A 21,046-nucleotide genomic window follows, 5' to 3' on the forward strand; every position below is an offset into this window, starting at 1 on the left:
CCTGATATACTTACATGTCTCACTCCCCCCTCCTGATATACTTACATGTGTCACTCCCCCTCCTGATATACTTATATGTCTCACTCCCCCTCCTGATATACTTATATGTCTCACTCCCCCCTCCTGATATACTTATATGTCTCACTCCCCCTTCCTGATATACTTATATGTCTCACTCCCCCTTCCTGATATACTTATATGTCTCACTCCCCCTTCCTGATATACTTATATGTCTCACTCCCCCTCCTGATATACTTATATGTCTCACTCCCCCTCCTATTATACTTATATGTCTCACTCCCCCCTCCTGATATACTTACATGTGTCACTCCCCCTCCTATTATACTTATATGTCTCACTCCCCCCTCCTGATATACTTATATGTCTCACTCCCCCTTCCTGATATACTTATATGTCTCACTCCCCCTCCTATTATACTTATATGTCTCACTCCCCCCTCCTGATATACTTATATGTCTCACTCCCCCCTCCTGATATACTTATATGTCTCACTCCCCCTCCTGATATACTTACATGTCTCACTCCCCCTTCCTGATATACTTACATGTCTCACTCCCCCTTCCTGATATACTTATATGTCTCACTCCCCCTCCTATTATACTTATATGTCTCACTCCCCCCTCCTGATATACTTATATGTCTCACTCCCCCCTCCTGATATACTTATATGTCTCACTCCCCCTCCTGATATACTTATATGTCTCACTCCCCCTTCCTGATATACTTATATGTCTCACTCCCCCTCCTATTATACTTATATGTCTCACTCCCCCTCCTGATATACTTATATGTCTCACTCCCCCCTCCTGATATACTTACATGTCTCACTCCCCCTCCTATTATACTTATATGTCTCACTCCCCCTTCCTGATATACTTATATGTCTCACTCCCCCCTCCCGATATACTTATATGTCTCACTCCCCCCTCCTGATATACTTATATGTCTCACTCCCCCCTCCTGATATACTTATATGTCTCACTCCCCCTCCTGATATACTTACATGTCTCACTCCCCCTTCCTGATATACTTATATGTCTCACTCCCCCTCCTATTATACTTATATGTCTCACTCCCCCCTCCTGATATACTTATATGTCTCACTCCCCCCTCCTGATATACTTACATGTCTCACTCCCCCCTCCTGATATACTTACATGTCTCACTCCCCCCTCCTGATATACTTATATGTCTCACTCCCCCTCCTGATATACTTATATGTCTCACTCCCCCCTCCTGATATACTTACATGTCTCACTCCCCCCTCCTGATATACTTACATGTGTCACTCCCCCTCCTGATATACTTATATGTCTCACTCCCCCTCCTGATATACTTATATGTCTCACTCCCCCCTCCTGATATACTTATATGTCTCACTCCCCCTTCCTGATATACTTATATGTCTCACTCCCCCTTCCTGATATACTTATATGTCTCACTCCCCCTTCCTGATATACTTATATGTCTCACTCCCCCTCCTGATATACTTATGTCTCACTCCCCCTCCTATTATACTTATATGTCTCACTCCCCCCTCCTGATATACTTACATGTGTCACTCCCCCTCCTATTATACTTATATGTCTCACTCCCCCCTCCTGATATACTTATATGTCTCACTCCCCCTTCCTGATATACTTATATGTCTCACTCCCCCTCCTATTATACTTATATGTCTCACTCCCCCCTCCTGATATACTTATATGTCTCACTCCCCCCTCCTGATATACTTACATGTCTCACTCCCCCTTCCTGATATACTTATATGTCTCACTCCCCCTCCTGATATACTTATATGTCTCACTCCCCCTCCTATTATACTTATATGTCTCACTCCCCCCTCCTGATATACTTACATGTGTCACTCCCCCCTCCTGATATACTTACATGTGTCCCTCCCCCTCCTATTATACTTATATGTCTCACTCCCCCCTCCTGATATACTTATATGTCTCACTCCCCCTTCCTGATATACTTATATGTCTCACTCCCCCTCCTATTATACTTATATGTCTCACTCCCCCCTCCTGATATACTTATATGTCTCACTCCCCCCTCCTGATATACTTATATGTCTCACTCCCCCTCCTGATATACTTACATGTCTCACTCCCCCTTCCTGATATACTTACATGTCTCACTCCCCCCTCCTGATATACTTACATGTGTCACTCCCCCTCCTATTATACTTATATGTCTCACTCCCCCCTCCTGATATACTTATATGTCTCACTCCCCCCTCCTGATATACTTATATGTCTCACTCCCCCCTCCTGATATACTTATATGTCTCACTCCCCCTTCCTGATATACTTACATGTCTCACTCCCCCCTCCTGATATACTTATATGTCTCACTCCCCCCTCCTGATATACTTATATGTCTCACTCCCCCTCCTGATATACTTACATGTCTCACTCCCCCTTCCTGATATACTTACATGTCTCACTCCCCCCTCCTGATATACTTACATGTGTCACTCCCCCTCCTATTATACTTATATGTCTCACTCCCCCCTCCTGATATACTTATATGTCTCACTCCCCCCTCCTGATATACTTATATGTCTCACTCCCCCCTCCTGATATACTTATATGTCTCACTCCCCCTTCCTGATATACTTACATGTCTCACTCCCCCCTCCTGATATACTTATATGTCTCACTCCCCCTTCCTGATATACTTACATGTCTCACTCCCCCTTCCTGATATACTTACATGTCTCACTCCCCCCTCCTGATATACTTATATGTCTCACTCCCCCTCCTGATATACTTACATGTCTCACTCCCCCTTCCTGATATACTTACATGTCTCACTCCCCCTCCTGATATACTTATATGTCTCACTCCCCCTTCCTGATATACTTATATGTCTCACTCCCCCTCCTATTATACTTATATGTCTCACTCCCCCCTCCTGATATACTTATATGTCTCACTCCCCCTCCTGATATACTTATATGTCTCACTCCCCCCTCCTGATATACTTATATGTCTCACTCCCCCCTCCTGATATACTTATATGTCTCACTCCCCCCTCCTGATATACTTATATGTCTCACTCCCCCCTCCTGATATACTTACATGTCTCACTCCCCCCTCCTGATATACTTATATGTCTCACTCCCCCCTCCTGATATACTTATATGTCTCACTCCCCCCTCCTGATATACTTACATGTCTCACTCCCCCCTCCTGATATACTTATATGTCTCACTCCCCCTCCTATTATACTTATATGTCTCACTCCCCCCTCCTGATATACTTATATGTCTCACTCCCCCCTCCTGATATACTTACATGTCTCACTCCCCCCTCCTGATATACTTATATGTCTCACTCCCCCTTCCTGATATACTTACATGTCTCACTCCCCCTTCCTGATATACTTATATGTCTCACTCCCCCCTCCTGATATACTTATATGTCTCACTCCCCCCTCCTGATATACTTATATGTCTCACTCCCCCCTCCTGATATACTTATATGTCTCACTCCCCCTCCTGATATACTTATATGTCTCACTCCCCCCTCCTGATATACTTATATGTCTCACTCCCCCTCCTGATATACTTATATGTCTCACTCCCCCCTCCTGATATACTTATATGTCTCACTCCCCCTCCTATTATACTTATATGTCTCACTCCCCCTCCTGATATACTTATATGTCTCACTCCCCCCTCCTGATATACTTACATGTCTCACTCCCCCCTCCTGATATACTTCTATGTATCATTGCCTCCTCACAGTGATGCTAGGGGACACACCACAATGCCAGCTCCTCCTCAGTGACAGGAGCTGGATGTTGCATTATGACATTACGTGCAACACTCGGCTCCTATCACAGTGTACGAGCCAGCACTGCAGACAGACATTCTCCAGGGGCACGCCAGCATCTCCGGGACCCCAGAAGTGATGAAAACAGGGACCAGTCCGTGTAGCCACACCCCTTCCGGCAAGATCATGCTCCTTCCCATGACGTCACAGGGTGGGTGTCACCAAACTTAGTCCTCCCTCAATATATAGTTATGTGTCTCACTGCGTCCTCATTATATACTTATATGTCTCACAGCCCTCTCTTGACAAAATTAGAATTCTCACTGCGCCGTCAAGACATCATTATGGGGTCTATTTACTAAGCCTTGGATGGAAATAAAGTTGACGGAGGTAAAGTACCAGCCAATCAGCTCCTAAATGCCATGTTACAGGCTGTGTTTGAAAAATGACAGGAAATGATTGGCTGGTACTTTATCTCCATCCAAGGCTTAGTAAATAGACCCCTATGTCTCAATACCCCTCACAACATAACTGCATGTCTTACTGTCCCTTCATGATATAAATATATATCACTTCTCCTCATTACATAATATCATGTCTCACTGCCCCATGGCCGTATCAAGGGCCAAATAGGCCTGGAGGTGAAAATGATCAAATCCCTATTGTTAGAAGCGGAGGAGCTGCGACCAGGTGGAGCTGCCTTTAGCTTTTGATAGTTGATAACAATTGATTTGCCACTGAAGGTTCGATGGTTTTGCCATAGATGTTGGAGATCTAATAGTTGTCCACCATTGATGGCTGCCTTTTATGGGGCACAGAATTTAGTCCCGCCTCCCATGTCACATCATTAAGCTCCAACCTGAAACCTGATTGGGCCACAACAGGGGTGGCTAACAGTCAGTGCAAGCTGTTGATGGTTTAATGCCATCAATGTTAATCACTGATGGGGCCATCAATGGCTAACCCACTGATGATCATCCCTATTGACCACTGCTGTGTAGGTGTGTCTCCCCAAATTAGTAAAAGTAGAAGAACTGCATAATTGTGTGAGTAAAATAGAAGTAAAATTTTAAGATTTATGGGCGACCGTGCAACCAGCTGGGTGACTGGTCATCATTGCACTGTCATGATTGTGGGTATATTGTTATGTGGAGGCCTGGGGCTGAGTCCCACCTGCTCCTTATTCTGGCTTGCCCCCTTATGGTATTACTACTTGTCTCACTGCCCCATCATGATATAACTAGGGGGGTCATTCCGACCCATTCGCACGCAGCGCTTCTTCGCTGCGGTGCAAACGGGTTGGGACTGCGTGTTTGGAGGGCGGATGTCTGACGTCAATCCCGGGACCTTCATCGCTGGATCCGTCGCACAGCATAGTAGGTCAGACCCTGGTCTTGTTTTGCAGGAAACTTTTTTAGCATAGCAGGGCTGCACAAGTGATCGCAGCCCTGCTATGCTAAAATACACTCCCCCATAGGCGGCGGCAAGTTGATCGCACGATCAGCAAAAAGTTGCTACGTGCGATCAACTCGGAATGAGGGCCTATATGTCACAATGCCCCCTGATTACATAAATGGAATTCACATTGCCCTCTTATGACATAACTACTGTACATGTCTCTCTTTTTTACGCATAAGTACATGTCTCTCTGCCTCCTCATGATATAATATGTCTATTTTCAAATATACCTGAGAATTAAGCACATTCTGGAAACCAATACAACATTCACATTGCTGCGTGATATTACATGTATACTGGGAAAACGTAGGGGTGTATTTAATAAAGTACGGGTTTTTAGAAGCGGAGATTTTGCCCATAGCAATCACTTAGATTCTACTTTTAATTTATACTGTATATCACCTTCTAGAAGATAATAGCTACATGCTGATTGGTTGAAATGGGCAACATCTCCACCTCTAAAACTTCACACTTCAGTATGTATACACCTTATTTTCAGTGGAATCACTCACACCTTATTTTAAGTGGCATCACTCAAACTTTCATTTGAAGGCCCATTTGTCTTTAATAGTATATGTGGTTAGGAAACTTATATAAATGAAAAAATTCTCCATATTTCTGCAAATTGAAATTTGGTAAATGTATGTCTTTGTTTTGTAATTTGTTTATATTGTGCCACCATACTCTGAACCTTATAGGATTCAAGGAAATTGTGTGAAAGGCTTTACTAGATTTGCCTTTACTAGATTTGGTGATTAGAAAATCATCCTGTAAATTGCAAAAAAAAATCATACATTTTTTAAAATATTTCTCTGCAAAAGGACTTTAAGTAGATTTATTTATTTTATTAACATTTATGTAAAGAATACCAGCATGCTCCAAAGCTTCTGTAATTCAAAGCACTTGTGAAAAGTTTTCATAATTTAAATATCTGAGTTCAGCTGGCAGCAAAATTCGACTCTGGTGGGACTCAAACCCACAACCTTAGAATGTCAACGTTACTCTAGAAGCCCAATGCGCTATCCATTGCACCACAGAGACAACTGTTATCACAGTAGGCTTACCAACAATATGTGGAAAGTGTGAATGTTTGGAAATAAATACAGAAATTTTTCCTAAAATTTAACATAAGCTAAGAGTAAATTTACTAAGAATAGTGTTTGGTTGAGATGCAACGTGCTGGGCATCGTGTGTTATGTGCGAGTTTTTCAAGATCAAATTACAGATTTACTGAGAATTGTATTTCACTGAATCAATGGTCCATGCTTTGGTCATGTGTGAGTTTTAGTTGTACTGGATCTAAACCAATTTACCTGCCTGTGAAGCTGTGTGTTGTGCAGAAGCCTGTGATCTGTGCAGTGCTTCTTCGTATTACATTGTAATTAAATGGTAACAAAAAAAATATATAAAAAATAATGCTTCCCAGGCGAGGGATTCCTCTGGAAGTGAGGACCCCCAAATAAAGGGGTCAACCCTCCCAAGTATACCCCAGGCCTGGGCTGAAGTCCTCTTGGGTGTTGGGTGCGAGGTTGATTGTGTAAAAATAGAATCAAATATTGTCCATTACAGTTGGGACTATGGGTCCCAGCAAGTCTGCCCCGCATACCAGCACTTGGAAAACCACAAGTGCCAGCATCCCTGGGCAGTAAGGGCCCACTGGCACCCGTAGTCCCATTGTAAAGAAATATTTAACCCACAATACACACATACCAAATATGTTAGTCCTTTATCTCATACTCACTACATACTTACCCCTGCTTCATGGCGTAGGTCAATCCTCTTCTCCAGTAGTCATCCAGGAGCCCCCCCAAAAAAACATATCCCAAACCAAGTGGACACACATGTACAGTAAGTACATGCTGTACATACTGTACTTCCCCGGAGAATGATGTTTCCAACATGATTTCCTGCACAAGAGATGATTGGCTAAAGAGTCACTCTTCTCTCAGCCAATCAGCAGGCGCTACCATAGAATTTGCCATATTTTTCATTCTTTTCTACCTGACAAGACCCAGATGATGTTATACCTTCGCCACCTATGTTGAAAGCTCATACACAAATACAGATTTTTTTTTTTTTTTTACAGTGTCACATATGGGAAATTTTTACTCATTTTCATGGAATGGCCTAAAAGTCAATTTTCCAAGGTAGCAAAATTGCTGTAAATGACTGGAAGAAAATAGAAATATTTATCCCAAATCTCTAATTAATGGCCCAGAGATTTTTAATGATTTACATCTTTTTTAAAGAAGACGAATTCACCAGAAATGTCAGAAATCTGAACATTCTGCAGGTGTAAGGTATATTCCAAATTAGCCTATATTTTATTGTATTTTCATGCTCACGGAGTTCCATGCAACATTATTTGCCTTTTCATCTCGTTAATAGTGATTTGCTGCTAGGGTCCTAATAAAATACACCCAAAAAACAAACAATAATTACAACAGTACACACAAAATAAAATTTTCCATAGATTAATGTCAGTGCTAAAGCCCAGATCTCCCACATCATGTGTCAAATAAATTGCATTTACTAGATTTGGCGATTAGGAAATCCTACTATAAATTGAAAGAAAAAAAAACATTTTGTATCTATATTTCTGCAAATATACATTTAGTGGATTGATTTATTAACATTTATGTGGTAAAAGCATACTCCAAAATTATAGGAAGTCATGGTTCTTACGATTATAAATGCTAGATTTTAACTGACAAGCATACTCGGCTATGGTGGGACTTGCACCTACAACCTTTGAATGTCTATGTTAGTCCATTGTACTGTGCATAGCATCACATATGCAACTGCTGTTCTGGTTATGTTATCAACAATGTGTGGAAGGTGTGAAAGCTACTGTCTCTCAAACTTTGATGTCTGCAATTTTTTGGTCCCTGATTGGTCCTTGTGACTGTGAGTGACTGCACTGATTAAGGGTCATTTTGGGGAAAAAGTAAATTTTCCAACCTTTTTATAAATCAAAATTGCTATAAATGACCCAGGAGAATTTTTTTTTAATTTTTTAATCTCTAATCTATGGCACAACAATTTGAATGATTTCCAGCTATTTCAAATAAATTATTTCATCAGTAATGTTCAAACATACTGGAGAAGCTCCATTTCTTTCAATGTTCTCATTCATGTTAGTGAATGCACTACAACAGACCTGGCCAACCTGTGGCTCTCCAGCTTTTGTAAAACTACAAGTCCCATCATGCCGTGCCACAGTTTTGCTATTAGGGAATGCTGAAAACTGTGGCAGGGCATGCTGGGATTTGTAGTTTCACAACATCTGGAGAACCATAGGTTGGCCAGGCCTGCAGTACAGGGAGAAATTTGGCTGAAATGAAAAAGTGCATTGCAATAAATAACCAGACATTTGAATGAGCTGCAGGTGTCAGATCTATTTAGATCCACCTTGCATTGTTTTGTCTTTTGTTATTAGCCCATATGGGGTTGGGTATGCATGACCGGCGGTCAGGAGACCACCGGTCACCATACCGACGCCGGTATCCTGGCCGCAGAATGCTGGGGAGGGGAGGGGGGGACCAGCGAAACAGGCCCCTTGTGAGCTCACTGCGCTTGCCAAGCAGCGGGAACGGTGGCTCACTGCATTCGCCAGAGGTTCTATTCCCACTCTATGGGTGTCGTGGAATAGTCCCTGTTGGTCGGCATGTCGACCGTTGGGATTGTGGGCGGACGGGATCCTGGGGTCGGTATTGTGACCGGCGGTCACATAACTATATCCCCCCATATGGCTAGTAATACGAACTCAGTAGAAGCTTTTCTCTAACGTCCTAAGTGGATGCTGGGGACTCCGTAAGGACCATGGGGAATAGCGGCTCCGCAGGAGACTGGGCACATCTAAAGAAAGCTTTAGGACTATCTGGTGTGCACTGGCTCCTCCCCCTATGACCCTCCTCCAAGCCTCAGTTAGATCTCTGTGCCCGAACGAGAAGGGTGCACACTAGGGGCTCTCCTGAGCTTCTTAGTGAAAGTTTTAGTTTAGGTTTTTTATTTTCAGTGAGACCTGCTGGCAACAGGCTCACTGCATCGAGGGACTAAGGGGAGAAGAAGCGAACTCACCTGCGTGCAGAGTGGATTGGGCTTCTTAGGCTACTGGACATTAGCTCCAGAGGGACGATCACAGGCCCAGCCATGGATGGGTCCCAGAGCCGCGCCGCCGGCCCCCTTACAGAGCCAGAAGACAGAAGAGGTCCGGAAAATCGGCGGCAGAAGACATCCTGTCTTCACCAAGGTAGCGCACAGCACTGCAGCTGTGCGCCATTGCTCCTCAGCACACTTCACACTTCGGTCACTGAGGGTGCAGGGCGCTAGGGGGGGGCGCCCTGAGCAGCAATAAAAACACCTTGGCTGGCGAAAATACATCACATATAGCCCCCAGGGCTATATGGATGAATTTTAACCCCTGCCAGAATCCATAAAAAAGCAGGAGAAAAGTCCGCGAAAAAGGGGCGGAGCCTATCTCCTCAGCACACTGGCGCCATTTTCCCTCACAGCTCCGTTGGAGGGAAACTCCCCTGGCTCTCCCCTGCAGTCACTACACTACAGAAAGGGTTAAAAAAGAGAGGGGGGCACTAATTAGGCGCAGTATTAACAATACAGCAGCTATAAGGGGAAAAACACTTATATAAGGTTATCCCTGTATATATATAGCGCTTTGGTGTGTGCTGGCAAACTCTCCCTCTGTCTCCCCAAAGGGCTAGTGGGGTCCTGTCCTCTATCAGAGCATTCCCTGTGTGTGTGCTGTATGTCGGTACGTTTGTGTCGACATGTATGAGGAGAAAAATGATGTGGAGACGGAGCAGATTGCCTGTAATAGTGATGTCACCCCCTAGGGGGTCGACACCTGAGTGGATGAACTGTTGGAAGGAATTACGTGACAGTGTCAGCTCTGTATAAAAGACAGTGGTTGACATGAGACAGCCGGCTACTCAGCTTGTGCCTTTCCAGACGTCTCATAGGCCGTCAGGGGCTCTAAAGCGCCCGTTACCTCAGATGGCAGATATAGACGCCGACACGGATACTGACTCCAGTGTCGACGGTGAAGAGACAAATGTGACTTCCAGTAGGGCCACACGTTACATGATTGAGGCAATGAAAAATGTTTTACACATTTCTGATAATACGAGTACCACCAAAAAGGGGTATTATGTTTGGTGAGGAAAAACTACCTGTAGTTTTCCTGAATCTGAGAAATTAAATGAGGTGTGTGATGATGCGTGGTTTTCCCCCGATAACAACTGATAATTTCTAAAATGTTATTGGCATTATATCCTTTCCCCCTAGGGTGGATAAAGCGCTCACACGCTTGTAAGGGCTCTACCCTCTCCTGAGATGGATCCTGCTGATAGAAAGCAGGAGGGTATCCTAAAATGTATTTACACACATACTGGTGTTATACTGCGACCAGCAATCGCCTCAGCCTGGATGTGCAGTGCTGGGTTGGCGTGGTCGGATTCCCTGACTGAAAATATTGATACCCTAGATAGGGACAGTATATTTTTGCCTATAGAGCATTTAAAAGATGCATTTCTATATATGCGTGATGCACAGCGGAATATTTGCCGACTGGCATCAAGTCTAAGTGCGTTGTCCATTTCTACCAGTAGAGGGTTATGGACACGTCAGTGGTCAGGTGATGCGTATTCCAAACGGCATTTGGAAGTATTGCCTTAATAAGGGGAGGAGTTATTTGGGGTCGGTCTTTCAGACCTGGTGGCCACGGCAACAGCTGGGAAATCCACGTTTGTACCCCAGGTCGCCTCTCAACATGAGAAGACGCCGTATTATCAGGCGCAGTCTTTTCGTGGACAAGCGGGCAAAATGTTCCTCATTTCTGCCCCGTGACAGAGGGAGAGGAAAAAGGCTGCAGAAATCAGCCAGTTCCCAGGAACAGAAACCCTCTCCCGCCTCTGCCAAGCCCTCAGTATGACGCTGGGGCTTTACAAGCAGAATCAGGCACGGTGGGGGGCCCGTCTCAATGAATTTCAGCGCGCAGTGGGCTCACTCGCAAGTAGACCCCTGGATCCTTCAGGTGATATCTCAGGGGTACAAATTAGAATTCGAGACGTCTCCCCCTCGCCGTTTTCCTAAAGTCGGTTTTACCGATGTCTCCTTCTGACAGGGAGACAGTTTTGGAAGCCATTCACAAGCTGTATTCCCAGCAGGTGATAATCAAGGTACCCCTCCTGCAACAGGGAACGGGGTATTATTCCACACTGTTGTGGTACCGAAGCCGGACGGCTCGGTGAGACCGATTCTAAATCTAAAATCTTTGAACACTTACATACAGAGGTTCAAATTCAAGATTGAGTCACTCAGAGCAGTGATTGCGAACCTGGAAGAAGGGGACTACATGATGTCTCGGGACATCAAGGATGCTTACCTTCATGTCAAAATTTACCCTTCTCACCAAGGGTACCTCAGGTTTATGGTACAGAACTGTCACTATCAGTTCAGACGCTGCCGTATGGATGGTCCACGGCACCCCGGGTCTTTACCAAGGTAATGGCCGAAATGATGATATTCCTTCGAAGGAAGGGAATTTTAGTTATCCCTTACTTGGACGATTCCCTGATAAGGGTAAGATCCAGGGAACAGTTGGAGGTCGGTGTAGCACTATCTCAGGTAGTGTTGCGGCAGCACGATTGGATTCTCAATATTCCAAAATCGCAGCTGGTTCCGACGACTTGTCTTCTATTCCTAGGGATGATCCTGGACACAGTCCAGAAAAAGGTGTTTCTCCCGGAGGGGAAAGACAGGGAGTTATCCGAGCTAGTCAGGAACCTCCTAAAACCGAGCCAAGTCTCAGTGCATCAATGCACAAGGGTTCTGGGTAAAATGGTGGCTTCCTACGAAGCAATCCCATTCGGCAGATTCCACGCAAGAACTTTCCAGTGGGACCTGCTGGACAAATGGTCCGGGTCGCATCTTCAGATGCATCAGCGGATAACCCTGTCACCAAGGACAAGGGTGTCCCTCCTGTGGTGGTTGCAGAGTGCTCATCTTCTAGAGGGCCGCAGATTCGGCATTCAGGACTGGGTCCTGGTGACCACGGATGCCAGCCTGCGAGGCTGGGGAGCAGTCACACAGGGAAGGAATATCCAGGGCTTATGGTCAAGCCTGGAGACATCACTTCACATAAATATCCTGAAGCTAAGGGCCATTTACAATGCTCTAAGCTTAGCAAGACCTCTGCTTCAAGGTCAGCCGGTGTTGATCCAGTCGGACAACATCACGGCAGTCACCCACGTAAACAGACAGGGTGGCACAAGAAGCAGGAGGGCAATGGCAGAAGCTGCAAGGATTCTTCGCTGGGCGGAAAATCATGTGATAGCACTGTCAGCAGTATTCATTCCGGGAGTGGACAACTGGGAAGCAGACTTCCTCAGCACAACCTCCACCCGGGAGAGTGGGGACTTCACCCAGAAGTCTTCCACATGATTATAAACCGTTGTGAAAAACTCGACAGGTATTGCGCCAGGTCAAGGGACCCTCAGGCAATAGCTGTAGACGCTCTGGTAACACCGTGGGTGTACCAGTCAGTGTATGTGTTCCCTCCTCTGCCTCTCATACCCAAGGTACTGAGATTGATAAGATGGAGAGGAGTAAGCACTATATTCGTGGCTCCGGATTGGCCAAGAAGGACTTGGTAACCGGAACTTCAAGAGATGCTCACGGAGGATCCGTGGCCTCTACCTCTAAGAAGGGACCTGCTCCAACAAGGACCCTGTCTGTTCCAAGACTTACCGCGGCTGCGTTTGACGGCATGGCGGTTGAACGCCGGATCCTGAAGGAAAAAAGGCATTCCGGATGAAGTCATCCCTATCCTGATCAAAGCCAGGAAGGATGTAACCGCAAAACATTATCACCGCATTTGGCGAAAATATGTTGCGTGGTGCGAGGCCAGTAAGGCCCGACGGAGGAAATTCAACTGGGTCGATTCCTACATTTCCTGCAAACAGGAGTGTCTATGGGCCTGAAATTGGGGTCCATTAAGGTTCAAATTTCGGCCCTGTCAATTTTCTTCCAAAAAGAACTAGCTTCAGTCCCTGAAGTTCAGACGTTTGTAAAAGGGGTACTGCATATACAGCCTCATTTTGTGCCTCCAGTGGCACTTTGGGATCTCAATGTAGTTTTTTGGGTTCCAAAAGTCACATTGGTTTGAACCACTTAAATCTGTGGAGTTAAAATATCTCACATGGAAAGTGGTCATGCTGTTGGCCCTGGCCTGGGCCAGGCGCGTGTCAGAATTGGCGGCTTTATCCTGTAAAAGCCCTTATCTGATTTTCCATTCGGACAGGGCGAAATTGAGGACTCGTCCTCAGTTTCTCCCTAAGGTGGTTTCAGCGTTTCACCTGAACCAACCTATTGTGGTGCCTGCGGCTACTAGGGACTTGGAGGACTCCAAGTTGCTAGACGTTGTCAGGGCCCTGAAAATATATGTTTCCAGGACGGCTGGAGTCAGAAAATCTGACTCGCTGTTTATCCTGTATGCACCCAACAAGCTGGGTGCTCCTGCTTCTAAGCAGACTATTGCTCGTTGGATTTGTAGTACAATTCAGCTTGCACATTCTGTGGCAGGCCTGCCACAGCCAAAAATCTGTAAATGCCCACTCCACAAGGAAGGTGGGCTCATCTTGGGCGGCTACCCGAGGGGTCTCGGCTTTACAACTTTGCCGAGCAGCTACTTGGTCAGGAGCAAATACGTTTGTAAAATTCTACAAAATTGATACCCTGGCTGAGGAGGACCTGGAGTTCTCTCAATTGGTGCTGCAGAGTCATCCGCACTCTCCCGCCCGTTTGGGAGCTTTGGTATAATCCCCATGGTCCTTACGGAGTCCCCAGCATCCACTTAGGACGTTAGAGAAAATAAGAATTTACTTACCGATAATTCTATTTCTCGTAGTCCGTAGTGGATGCTGGGCGCCCATCCCAAGTGCGGATTGTCTGCAATACTGGTACATAGTTATTGTTACCAAAAAATCGGGTTATTGCTGTAGTGAGCCATCTTTTCTAGAGGCTCCTCTGTTATCATGCTGTTAACTGGGTTCAGATCACAAGTTGTACAGTGTGATTGGTGTGGCTGGTATGAGTCTTACCCGGGATTCAAAATCCTTCCTTATTGTGTACGCTCGTCCGGGCACAGTATCCTAACTGAGGCTTGGAGGAGGGTCATAGGGGGAGGAGCCAGTGCACACCAGATAGTCCTAAAGCTTTCTTTAGATGTGCCCAGTCTCCTGCGGAGCCGCTATTCCCCATGGTCCTTACGGAGTCCCCAGCATCCACTACGGACTACGAGAAATAGAATTATCGGTAAGTAAATTCTTATTTTTACACACATTTCAATTCACTCAATAATTTTAATAGCATTATAATGCTTCCGTGGCTACAAAATGTAAACGAATTTGCGCATTCATTTCCCTGTCTTTATTTTACTAATCTTGAGTTTCTGAAAACTGGTACATACTTATCCTATTTAAATCTGTGAATACAATGATTTTGCAATGTCTGGTGCTTTGTTTTGTAGGTTTGGAAAACTGTAGCCTTATAGGATGATTTTCCCTAAAGATTGTAAACTTTCGAGCAGGAGCTTCCTACCTCTATGTCTGTCTATTGTTACCCAGTTTTGTGTTATCACAGGATGCAGTCAATTTACCTCCAATCAAAATCCCGATGGTCGAAATCCCGACAGCAATTGACCGACGGTCAAAATCCCAACTATGTCAAAATCCCGACATGGACAAAATACCGACATTTAAAATACAGACAAGGTTAAAATACCGACATGTAAAATGCAGACAGCTCAAAATGTCGACATGAGTTTTTCATGATTTTTTCATTGAAACCGACTTGTTCATACTTTACCATCCCAGTGGACCTGGAGGGGGAATATAATAGTGAGCCGAGTGCAGCGAGGCACCGTGCCCAAGGCATGGCGAGCGCAGCAAGCCATGCGAGGGGACGCGGTATACTTATATGGTGCCCATGTCGACCTATGTCGACATACACACAAAAACAATGAAAAAGCATGTCCGTATTTTGACCTGTCGGCATTTTGACCTTGTCTGTATTTTAAATGTCGGCATTTTGTCCATGTCTGGATTTTGACCTTGTCGGGATTTTGACCGTCGGTCAATTGCTGTTGGGATTTCGACCGTCGGTATTTTGATTGGTGGTATTTCATACCGATCCCGTTATCACTGTTGTTCCAATTTTAAAGCATAATGGAATATGCTGCGTTATATAAGAATCTGGTAATAAATATTAAATAAATCAATAAATAGTAATGATTTGCCTTTAATAAATTCACTGATTAGAATATTTACCTGTAAATCAGAAAATAAAAATCTGCAAATTGACCTTTAATAGATATATTTGATTAATATGCATTTGTATAACATCAGCATATACCAAATCCTTTGGGATTCAAGGACATCTCATGAAAACTTTTAGATTGATTTGCCTAATCATTTATTTATTTTTCTGAAAATTAACTTTTAGCAGGTTTATTTATTTTATTATCATTTATTTAGTCCCAGCATATATCTTAACCTTTGGGGTTCAAAGACATCTTATGAAAGGATTTAAGTTGATTTGTTTTGCAAATTAGTTTTTATAGGAAATCAGCCTATAAATTGCAAAAACAAAATTCTGCAAATGTACCTTTTTGTAGATTTTTTTTATTTTTATCATGTGTCTATGAAATGCTAATATACTCCATCCAAAATTTAAAAGGGCAGTGCTTTTGGTAGAAAAACACAGCAAGTAAAAACATTGCCCTTTTAAATTTCAGGAATAAACATGATTGTGAGTGCCAGGTTTTACAACCTGACGTAAAGTAAATAAACGCCAACGTTTTTGCAATGCAGATCTTGCGTGAGAGTCAAACATATTTAAAATGTTTGAGTTTGAGTGACAACAAAATTCGACTCTGGCGGGACTCGAACCCACAACCTTTGAATAGCTACAGTACATTATCTCTAGAAGTCCAATGCGCTATCCATTGCGCCACAGAGCCAACTGCTAAGTTAGGCTTGTTACCAACACTGTGTGCAAAGTCTGAATGTTTGGAAATACTCTTAGAAAACTTTGTTATACTTTGTTAGTAACAAAGTAAGGGTATGCTGTCACTCAAACTGTGACATCTACAATGATTTTGAAAACTGGCTTGTCCCTGCAAATATAAGCAACTGTACAGATTAGGGGGAATTTTGTAAATGTAAGTTTTCCAATATGTTTTTTAGTGATCAAAAGTGCTATAAATGACCAGGGTGAAAAAATTACACACTTGTCCTAAATCTCTAATTTATGACACTGCAATTTTAATTAATTACTGTTGATTTAAAAAACAAAACAAAAAAAAAGAAGCTAAAAAGAAGCTTCAATTCCTTTCAATGCTCCCAATCATTTCAATGTAGAAATTCCATTAAATTGAATAGTTGCATTAAAATGATAAGACAGTTCAGTGTGCAAATTTTTCCATTTTCAACCGAATGGGCTAGTTATAGAATAATCAGACAGAACATGCTGCAATGTCAGATTTATTTTAAGTGACCCTGCTTTTTTTGTGTTTTCTTGTTTCTGGATATCCCTACAGTATTATTTGCCTTTTTGTTCCATAATAGTTATTTTTGTAGGTTCCTGGGGCACTCTGGGAACCTAGAAACACACCCAAACAAATATCCATGATCCTTTGGAATACATCTGACACCTGTGTCATGGTATCCAAATGTCAGTTTTCCTTTGCTAGCCTGTTTGACTGGTAATGGAAAACTACATAAAAGAAGCTTTTAACTTTCGTTTGAGTTTTCCCATTAAAGAATCTCTTGGTTATATACTTATCTCATAGAGGTCTGTGAATAGAATGAAGCCTGCTGCTTTTCTGTGTTGGTTTGTAAAACAGCTGCGTTATAGGAAGTCTTTAATAGACTCTGTGATTAAGAAATTGACCCATAAATTTTGATCAATTTTTCTGCGTAATTTTTTTGTTATTCACAGGACGATTTCTATATTTCTGCAAATAAACCTTTAGTAGATTTTTGCTTAAAACTGAAGTGAAAACAAAACTCGACTCTGGTGGGACTTGAACCCACAGCCTTTGAATGTCTACAATACCTCTAGAAGCCCAATGCGCTATTCATTGCGCCACAGAGCCAACTGCTATGCCTGGCGTGTTACCAACAATATGTGGAATATGTGAAAGTTTGGAAATAAATTCCGAAAGTTTTTCTAAAATTTGTTACCAAAAAATAAGATTCTGCTGTCACTCAAACGTTGATGTTTACAATTATATTAAACTCTGATTGTTTGTAGCAACTATAATGGATTCTCGTAAAAGTAAAATTCTAATTTATCAAAATTACTGAAAATGATTGAGAAAAATATAAATCTTTACCCCACATTTACTAGTTGTGGCCCACCAATTTGTAATGATTTGTATCTTTTTTTAAAGATGAGGAATTCACCGGAAATGTCAGATATTTGAACATGCTGCAGGTGTCAGGCTATCCATTGCGCCACAGAGCCGATTGCTGGTATTGGCGTGCTACCAACGCTGTATGCAAAATTTGATCATTTTGGAATAAAAAATGCTTTTTTCAAATATTTTAGTAACAAAATAAGATTCCGCTGTCACTTAAAATGTAAAAACTTTAATATCTACAGTTTTCTGATTGTTCCTGCTGGTACGTTGTTAGAGCTGCAGAACCCTTGTGGCACCATATAAATAAAGGATAATAGTAATAATAATAATAATAATAATAATAATAATGATAATATTGTACAGATTAGGGGGGGATTCAATCAGCTGCAGTAATTTATCCAACAGGAGTTATTCATTTTGCCGCAAAAGCTGGCACCCATCTGGGACTTTTTTCACCTGCCCGAGTGAGGTGGAATAAAATCCTGATATCAGCACCATTTTCGTGGATCCGATGTATTTTCATCCAAAAACTGAAAAATATTTTGGGGGGCAAAAAATGGAAAATAATAGAATTGTGCAAAACAAAATTTTAGAAAAATCTGAAAAAAAGAAATACTCCAAAAAAACTCCAGTTTTTCAATTGATCAAAACTGCTATGACCAGGGAAAATTGGAAATATTTGTACCAAATCTCCCATTTATGATAAAGCAATTTTTACTATAATGATTTACTATAAGTCACCCATATGTTTTATTATTATGCAAACTAGAACCATAACCTAGAAATAATGACACGTACAACTGTATAGATTGGAAAAAATGGAGGTCACAGCCAAATTTATTACATTTGAATCAGAATTGTTAATCACCGGTGGCGAAAAAAGCAGTACCAACTCGGCCATGGCTTAAAACTTTTGAATCTTTAAATAAATGGGGCGGAGTTTCCGCCCCTTGCGCAATCCGTCCTGGGTAGAACCATCTCCCCTTAATTAGCACAGTGCTGGTCCCTCCTTAAGATGGTGACCTGGTCCTCCCCTGAGGTAGTGACCGACTCGCCTTTCTCAAAGGGGAAATGCTAGCCAAGCTCTGCTGCGCTAAATTGAGCCGCCGAATAGCACTGCTTTCCGCCCGCTGCGCCTCGCACTTGCTGGAATAATTATAGCTTATTATTCCAACGATAAAAAACTTTCAAAGCACAATTAAAAAACACAATTTTACGAATTTAACTTGCTGGGTGGGTGGGTGGGATCACAAAATGGCAAGAGGAATTTGAAATCCTCTGCCAGCACTTAAATAAACTAATCTAACCCGCCTACCTAACTACTCCCTATTGGATAATGTTTGATTGACATACATCAACAACCTATTAGAAAATATCAACACAAAACCAGATCCAACTAGCTTAGCTACATAACAAACAGGGTGCTTATATTCACTCTATCCTATACAGTCTCTCGTTCTTTTTAAGTCACCCATATGTTTTATTATTATGCAAACTAGAACCATAACCTAGAAATAATGACACGTACAACTGTTAAACATCTTAGTGATATTTGGTGGACCCCTTTCTTTGAAAGTAAAGCATTCATAACCTAGAACCAGAAATAACGACACGGAGACTTGAATTTTGGCAGAAAATTGCTAGCTATTTATTTGTCCCTATCCATTAGGAAACCTGTAATAAAGAAATTAATTTAATATGCCGCTCCAGCCGGCATATGGTGGCGGCCCAAAAGAACGGCTCAATTAACCTAAATTAACCTTAAATAACTAACCCTATAAATTTACTAAAACTTATCATAAACCGGTAATAGGTGACAACTCAACCCCCACAGTGACTACCCACCGCTCCTGGGTGCCCTGCCGCTGCCTTCCCGGACGGGTGGTCAAGCGGCCATAAGTCGATGGAGGTGAGTGCACCTAAACCACAACAAACTGTAAAACACTACAGTTTTCCCTACAATACAAAACTGCCGTTCTTTTCCGCCAATAAATAGCCAACGATAACCAGCCAACAACTTAACGCCAAAGCACCACGTGCCAGAATTTCCTACAACCAGGGCGGGAGGGTGGGAAAGCAAATCCACCAAGAGAACTAAGATGGCCTCACCTTCCCTATATATATCAAACCCTCCTCCTAAAGAAGGCTGTACTTTCCGAACAGCTAGGTCCACCCCTCCCCAGATGTTTAACTCTTTCCTTTCCTATGCAGTCAATACTCTCTCCATAGATTGGAAAAAATGGAGGTCACAGCCAAATTTATTAAATTTGAATCAGAATTATTAATCACCGGTGGCGAAAAAAGCAGTGCCAACTCGGCCATGGCTTAAAACTTTTGAATCTTTAAATAAATGGGGCGGAGTTTCCGCCCCTTGCGCAATCCGTCCTGGGTAGAACCATCTCCCCTTAATTAGCACAGTGCTGGTCCCTCCTTAAGATGGTGACCTGGTCCTCCCCTAAGGTAGTGACCGACTCACCTTTCTCAAAGGGGAAATGCTAGCCAAGCTCTGCTGCGCTAAATTGAGCCGCCGAATAGCACTGCTTTCCGCTACATTCGAAGACTCCAGACTACGAAACCGCCACCAACCGCCTACCTTCAAAATTCATTTAAACCTTTCAATAATGCTGTGACAAACAATTCCAAACCAGCCTCAGATAAATGCACTCCATCTAATCTGTACAATTCTACCCTCTCGTAACGCAAATCTGGATGCTTAACCACTTTCCCCTTTAAACTAATAACAAATCTGGAGGTTGCGGCATTGAGCTTCCTTCTTACTTTATCTAACGCCGCTCCCCCTTGGGTGCCCCTCCAAAATCTACGCGGTACTACTTCTGACCACACCACCTTAACCAACGGCCAATGTTCCGCAATTATTTGAAAATCTTTCTTTATGTTGTTAATTAACTCTATACCCTTACAAGTACCTAAATCATTGCCTCCTAAATGTATCAACAAGCAATCAGGGGCACCCCAATTCTTTTCGCAATCCCAGAGCACACTCAATAAATTGCTCCATCTCATTCCCCGTAGACCTATCCACCTCACTTTAAAATGGAACGACTTAGATGCCTTGTGCCTGCTGGCCCAATAGACATATGAATGACCCACAATCCACACCCGGCTTGACAATGTCAAAAAACCTGCAGAAAAAACAGCAAAACAAATAACATTTTATTTAAATTATGATTCAACAACCTTTTAAAACAGGGAGGGATAAAACTTAGTTATTTCGGCGACCCAGATGGAGGTGAACGACACCAAACCTCAAAAATTTTTGTGAGGGAAAAGGTGAAAAGAACTCCAATCCCCCTTTAACGGCGGGTAGCTTATGGCCCTG

General features: G+C 43.0%; 1 protein-coding gene and 2 non-coding genes across 11 annotated transcripts in view; 1 reads left to right on the plus strand and 2 right to left on the minus strand.

Annotated features, from left to right (window-relative positions):
• Nucleotides 1–21,046, plus strand: part of DNM1 (dynamin 1) — a 265,735-nt gene that overhangs the window by 44,884 nt on the left and 199,805 nt on the right. The gene's annotated exons all lie outside the window — the stretch shown is intronic.
• On the minus strand, nt 16,211–16,302 carry TRNAR-UCU (transfer RNA arginine (anticodon UCU)). The gene is given in 2 exon segments: nt 16,211–16,246; nt 16,266–16,302. It is a non-coding gene; the product is annotated as a tRNA-Arg (tRNA).
• On the minus strand, nt 17,353–17,439 carry TRNAR-UCU (transfer RNA arginine (anticodon UCU)). Its single transcript is given in 2 exon segments — nt 17,353–17,388; nt 17,403–17,439. It is a non-coding gene; the product is annotated as a tRNA-Arg (tRNA).

The sequence above is a fragment of the Pseudophryne corroboree genome, chromosome 8 (assembly GCF_028390025.1).
Source record: "Pseudophryne corroboree isolate aPseCor3 chromosome 8, aPseCor3.hap2, whole genome shotgun sequence".
Taxonomy (NCBI): Eukaryota; Metazoa; Chordata; class Amphibia; order Anura; family Myobatrachidae; genus Pseudophryne; species Pseudophryne corroboree.